The sequence below is a fragment of the Lingula anatina genome, chromosome 7 (assembly GCF_051362555.1).
Source record: "Lingula anatina isolate TDL-2025a chromosome 7, LinAna3.0, whole genome shotgun sequence".
In the NCBI taxonomy this organism is placed as follows: Eukaryota; Metazoa; Brachiopoda; class Lingulata; order Lingulida; family Lingulidae; genus Lingula; species Lingula anatina.
This window is the reverse complement of record NC_141773.1, coordinates 20,640,551-20,647,824: the sequence shown is the minus strand read 5'-3', so window position 1 is coordinate 20,647,824 and position 7,274 is coordinate 20,640,551.

The window sequence follows — 7,274 nt, the reverse complement described above, 5'->3', positions numbered from 1 at the left end:
AATAAAATGAAAACCGTTTTACCTTTTGTCTTCAAACTTACTGAACTTACGAATATTCATAAAACAGTGGTCAAGTTCGAAAATTAGTTTGATCAGTTCATACTTGGTGAGGTTATGCTGTTTTTTGTATGTAAATGGGGTTTCCTCTGATTCAATTCTTAGGCATGAACGTTTGACTGCATATGAGAAATATACCTTTTTATAGACAGGTTAAATTGTATTTATTCTCAAGGCAACATATAGAGAAATATGATCGCTCAAAGACCAACAACAGTAATTGGTATACGCAGATCCACAGGCGGTCTTTGAAACAACTTACAATATTATATGCACTTGGAATAAGAACATTTTGAAGATCACGGAACAAGCGATCGTATCATAATGATAAGTGCACGACGCATGGTCAAATTTGCTTTACTACTGCGTCAGGTTTGCTGTATTGAAATACATTTATTTGGGCTTATTTATCTCCCTCAATATTGTGCTTAAAATACCGAAATTTACCATGCCTATTAAAAGTTATATTCCCATTTTTCATTTGAAGTATCATTTTTGTATCTTAAATAAACACCGTCTACAGGAATACCCTCTACCAGGCCCACTTTTCCACTTTTCCCCTCTCATAGTAGAGACATTTGCCATGGACATATCTATAAAAATCTAGAGAAAAACCACGTGGCCATGGTAGATGGTAATCCAGCTACACTTTATTCTTTAAAAAAAAAACGAGCTTAAAATATGTTTCTTCTACACATAAAGTCATCAAGGTGTGAGCTAATTAATTGGTAAAGTGAATGCGTGTGGGGTATAAAATTGTTATATGAATTATGCTATGTTTCTTTTTTCATCGCATGTGAATTCAACATGGGGTAGAATTGAAAGAAGAACATTCGTTTTGAACTGTTTATTCAAAGCACATTCTGGAAATATACCTCGCCTTGTGTGACAATGAGGTTCTTCAGCGCCTAGAGAATTCCAGACAAGATCGTTGAGGAAATGGGAGACACCTACACAGGCACAAGAGCAAAGGTTCTCTCACCACACGGGGAAACTAACGTGTTCGACATTACTGGTGGAGTCTTGCAGGAAGACAAACTTGCACCATATCTCTTCGTGACAGCCATTGACTACCCTCTACCAGGATGACAGATATTATAGGCACATTTTTCCACGTTTCCATCCTCTATACCTTTTGGCCAGATGGGAGCAATTATATCTGCACTCGCGCAAATGGCATTGTACCCGCTCTGTAGGGAGCTACCACAGGAGAAAGTGAGGGCTCTCCCTCAAATCTCTAAAAAAATTCACAAGGTTCAGTAGTTCATTGTTCAGGAAAGAAATTTTATGGTGAATTTTAGAAAAGTTATTCAAAACCAAGAAAAACTGAGACAAGCGCCAGTACACCATACTTTCGACAGGGATTAGTATCTATATATATTTACTAGTACTTTCGTGAGTATCAAACTCAAAGTCACTTTCCCCTGAGTAACTGAACTGATATGCCTCTGATTGGCTGGTCTTACAGAGGCCAAGTGGCACTGTCCAATCAGGTTGCACTCCCAAATTCCTTCTCACAAGTGCTGCTTGGAAGTAATTAAGTCTAAGGGCGCATTCCCATAGATTTTAGATAGATCTATCCCCGCTGGGAGTCTCACTAGATTACTGTCAGATAATCCGGCTTAAATGTCCGTCCCGCCTACTACAGGCTGTAAGGGGGTAATTAACTTCCGTGCGCGGTCGGCTGACTGCAATTTAGCGTGAACCCCCAGGGAGTTAGGTCGATCTAGTAAGATCGATCTAAATCTCTGGGAATGCCCTCTAAGTGTGAAAAACAAAAAGGAGGCATCCTGACTGAAATTAGGGAAGAAACATCTGGATCTTGTTTAATAAGAGCCAAGCTCCCTGGGAAACTTTTCTAACATTGATAATCTCATCCCACATCAATCCTTTTTATTATTATTATTATTATTATTATTATTATTATTATTATTATTATTATTTATTGTGTCCAATAGCTTATATTTATATGTGCATGAATTGAGAGGAGTCTCAGAGGCTTTTTTCCATCCATCTTTGCTGAAACTTAAAATTATATCTTAAACTTGTAAATGATGTACCAAACATGAGTATCATTCATATGAAAATATTTAACTATATGTATCTAGGAATATGAAAATAGCATCCATGCTGAATAAAATCTAGATAAATTGACGATGCCCTATCCCCTAAACAATACTTAGTTTAATATAAGGTTTAATGTAGCCTATTCTAGTTAGTTATATTGATCTATATTGTGTAGTACTTGTACTTTTTTCACCTCTCGTTCCTTTCCCTGCATTAGTTAAGACATGATAATGTATATCTAACTATTTACGGTAATCACTCTGCGGATTACTTCTTGTATTTGTATTTGACTATGCCTGGATGTAGGGCAATTGTCAATAAACTTCTGATTCTGTATTTTGAATTCGTACTTTGTTACGTTATTTCTGTTGTAATTTAAGAAATCACGAAATTGCTGACAGCAAACTAGCCCCAGAGACACCTCTCAATTCATGCACACATAAAAGATATTTACCTTTGTGGTCACACACATCTTGGATGTTTATGCCATGGAAACATTTCCTGTTGACAAAGTCTGGTTCTTTTTCTGATTGGGCCTGGATTTTGACGTGCGTGCCGTCGATCACACCGGGCATTCTTCCCGTCTAGAAAAAAAAAAACTCTCCTCACTTTTTCTTCGGCATTTGGTCTAATTGGAAAGTGTATAAAATCGTCTATACTGCAAAATGTTTCTGGCACACGAGCCACTATCGGACTAACTGAGGACTTGAGTAAGTGTCGCCGGTGACAAGCAACATCGATCAAGTAGCGTAAAATCGCCAAGCAATCATCACTTTATCTCTCGCGGAAATTGCTTTGCGATGTGTTCGTAGCAGGGGCGATTTCATCTTTGATCAAGTCTGTAATATAATCAATAGAGTCCTTGCTGACGCGCAACCTTTCAATGGATATGGTATCACACAAAGCATCAAAAGCAAACACACCTCTTCTGAAAGTTCTCTCTTATCATTCTATGTCATTGTAATATCAGAGGAGATACTGCCAACCCAAGGAGGTCCGCCATTTTTGATGATAGCAGATTTATTCAACCTACTTCAAGTGGACAACTTTATCTTCTGATTTATCCCCGCATACTACTATCCACTGTTGATAAAACGCTGCTATCCTCTGGATAAGCATTGTTAACCACTGGATAACCTTGATAAAACCGGACCAAGGATGCTAAGAATGTCTAAGGGGGTGTCTGCTGCACAGAAGATGACCAACCGGCAACTTTATGGGAGGCTGACTATCATATCACAAAAGATCCGGACTCGCCGCCTGCTACTGGAGGGGCATTTACTGAGTCATGATGATAAACCTGCTTCTTATTTAGTGACTTGGAGGTCTGCAACTGGGAAGTTCAAGAGAGGTCGTCCAATGAGAACATATGTCGATTAACATGACGGCGATTCCGGGCTACCAGTGGCCGAACTTGCTCTCCTAGCCAATGGCCGCCGGCACTTGGTCAGTGTAGTTGTGGGTCGCCTACCATAGGATGCCTTATCCAATCTTATCCAGATTGCGTGACAAAGTGACCATTCCCAGACCCTATCGTAGTAACAGTGGGTCGATCTATCTCCGAGGGGATTCCCGCTAAATTGCAATTAACTTAAGCGGTTTGGATGTCTGCCATGCCTACTGAAGCTGCTAGGAGGTAATTAATTATCGTTTAGCAGCTTCAGGCCTACCCAACTACCAGACTCGGCACCGAATGATCCCGAATTCACCGGTAGATCGGACCACACTACCCGTTTTCAAGGTGTGAGTCAGTACGCATTTCACAGTATCATACCCCGAACAAATTTGAGTGGTGATGCAATACTTTTCAACCCCGCTGAGAATCGTCACTATCTCATCGCGTACTATGCAAGAGCGGTGTCCCGTCTGATACTGTGAAATGCGTACTGATACACAGCTAGTCGACATGCCAAGGAATAGAAGAAAATGCCTATAACGCATATAAACCACTTTTACTAATACCTCATGCTACTCAAATCACAGAGCTGTTATTAAAACTCCTTGCTCAAATAAAGTCGACATGCCAAGTGAACTAAACTACTCTCTCCTAACCTAAAAAAGATTTAACACTGCACCTTCTTCGAATTTCTGATCGTAAACATGGCCTACTTATCCGTTCCTAATGTTTGTGAAAATCCACCGAAAAACATAGTACTGCGCGATCTCAGTGAAACTAAGCCTTGCATAATCACTCCAATGTATGGGTGTGGCTGCATACTTATTCAAATGAGTTGCCGAAAATGGAGAAGGTTATTACTGTATAGGTATATATACATATAGCACAGAAAAAAGTGTTCAAATATCTTTTCTTTCGGTAAATATTGCATTTCTCAAAGTTATACTATTCGAAACTGTATGTTGGCATTTGGTTTTGTGTCAAAAATATGACTTCAAATGCATCTTTAAAAGCCTTTCAAACACACCTGAAACCTCTAAAATCTTAACATTTAATAAGCAAAGACGCGTATGGGCAGGTTTGCGCCAGCTTACATGTACCTTAGTGTGGCGAATATATTCTGTTCGCAAAGAGGAAAAAAAAGATCTTTGTATGTGTCATTACAGAGATCCAGCTCTATTATTTTCGATTTATTGACGTCGTCACTCAACTGGCCGCAGGTGTTGAGTGATACAAACAGCGACATTTTATTGTCCAAGATAGATGTGCATAGAGCGAGGAGGAGATACATAAGTCGACAAATAACTACGTGGAGATACGATCCTACAGCTTCATGCTGCATGCCGTCATACAAGCCAACTGAACAGATGAAACCATCCTGCAGTTTCAGTTTTAATTAGTTTTGAATAACACACTTCGATCGCGTATATTCGCGTGTCACACGCGCCTTGGTTTATGTCTGACACGTCTTAATCTATTTCTTCGATGGCATTCAACTACACTTTGTAGTTCAGTATTGACACATCACACCTGCAATGAAAATATACAGAGTGTCATTCCTCACAGATAACGTCAAGGCAGAGGTTCAGCACTGATCGGCGGCACAATTGAGAACTACACGTGAAACTGTGAAAACCATCACCAATACACTTGGATCACTGTGTATATATATATGTCAAATAGAGTCATGAAGACTCCATTTTCGCTGATCTGGTTATCATGGGTATTTTTTCAGGTAAGCAACATTTTTCTCTGTCACTATCTTTTTCTGTGAGCGTTTTTCCTTGAATTGAAATCTAATCTCAATAACGATAGTGTCTGTATTCAGATTTGCCATAGCATGTTTTGTTAAATCTTTTGAATCTTAGTTTTTTTAATTTTCTTTATTATTATTTTCTTACATGACTCAATTTACAAAAGCGTATGACACAAGATGGAGCACAGCCTTCTTATCCCGATTCTATTGTTTTGGGGTAGCTGCCTCACCTATTATGAATACACGCAGTGAAGCACGTGTGCGTGTGCGTGTGTACGTGTAGTGAATACGACGGCTGTACAAATCGCGCAGTGTTTCTGTTGTAGAGATATGAGATAAAGTACTCAGTTTTAAGACACATTTAATTGCTTTAGCTTTAAAAAAATGTTTTTCCCACATATTTAAAACTAGCACGATCTCAGTGAAACTAAGCCTTAAATTTGTCATATCAGAGGAACAACATAGGGTAGCAAATTATTTAATAACAGTTTCTATTTTGATGTAATGAAAGAGTTGACAGGCAAATGAAATACACGTAGGATAGTTCCTTCATTTTGGATATTGAAATAGCTATACTAACTATTAATCTCGTTAAAGTTTGTTGACCAAAGCATATCCTGAATTGTATTAAAGTTATTTTAAATATTTGTTGATTTAAAGTATTGTTATTTTAATAATAATAATAAATTGATTAAGTTTTATTCTTACATAATAACAGCGTTGCCTATGTTACTTCTAACACTATTATATATTAACGCAAAAAAGTAACTGCAATTTCTGTTAAATTGGCAAATAAATAACTACATGCATCGCTGTATGTACATGTATTCACGATGCCTCTCATTCAAACCCTTACACATATGAAAATACTGAGCTATATCAGAATATGCCAAGTTATTAGGTGTGATATGCTCTGAACATTCTTGTCGCCTACCTTCCACCTCATTATCACTTATTCTCAATTTACGCCTAGGTTTTATTTGCCATGGGCGGCTTACGATGGAGTGGTTAACAATTTTTCGCACGACTTTTTGGACATCGCAAGTGGCTACGGCGAGCAATTTTTAGTGGGAAATCAAATAAAAAGGACTTTTTTACTGGACAAACTCAAAGGATTTAAAAATCGTTAATCAGATTAGCTAGTTTTTTTTTTTTTAATCAGTACAGTGACCAACCAAGAGTTATAATGCACTGTCATGTGTTAATGTATTGTCTTGTCGCCTACTGACACTGTATGTATGAGGGACCATTTTCTGAGTTAAAAAAAGAAAATATGCGTTAAATCACTGATGCGGGTTTCGTAATCCCCTCTTATCTGCATCTTGACATTGGTCAGAGCAGAGGAGGAAGTTTGACAATTCAGTTTTGTGTGTGTGTGTGTGTGTGTGTGTGTGTGTGTGTGCCTGCCTTTCAGTTCATAATTATTTTTTCTCTAATTTAGCCTAGGTTACCACTGACGTCGTGAATTGATATATTACGATATTTGAGGCGTTTTTTTATCACATCGTAAGCGCCTACGGCGAGGAATTTTTTTTTTTACATTATTTGCGGGTACTGTGCCGTTACTCCGAGATGACTTTCACCTCAGGTAGAGTTTGTCGTTTCAAAAATTCGTACGGTGCCCTTTTTGGTCTCAGTGCAGTTGCCGCACGCCTTCCCTGCGGTTTCTTAAAGATTGATAGCGGTGCAGCCCTCCCCCCCCCCCCCCCGGGTCTCATTTGGTCTGTAGGTTTGTCTTTAAAGTCTTCATTTATCCAATATGCCATTATTCCTACATTCTAGTTTTACATTCGTAGGTACTTGGACAGTCCGAGATAATTGGCAACCATTCTCTTGGCAAACTGAAATGGAGCCTTGGGCAGGCAGAAGCGTTTCCTACGCCATTCCTCTCGAAACCCGTCCATGGTACCAACACGCTACCTGACCATGGTACGCAAACCAAGGAAGGCTTACGTGGATGGAATGTTGCACCCCAAGTGTATAACCTTCGGGCCGGTC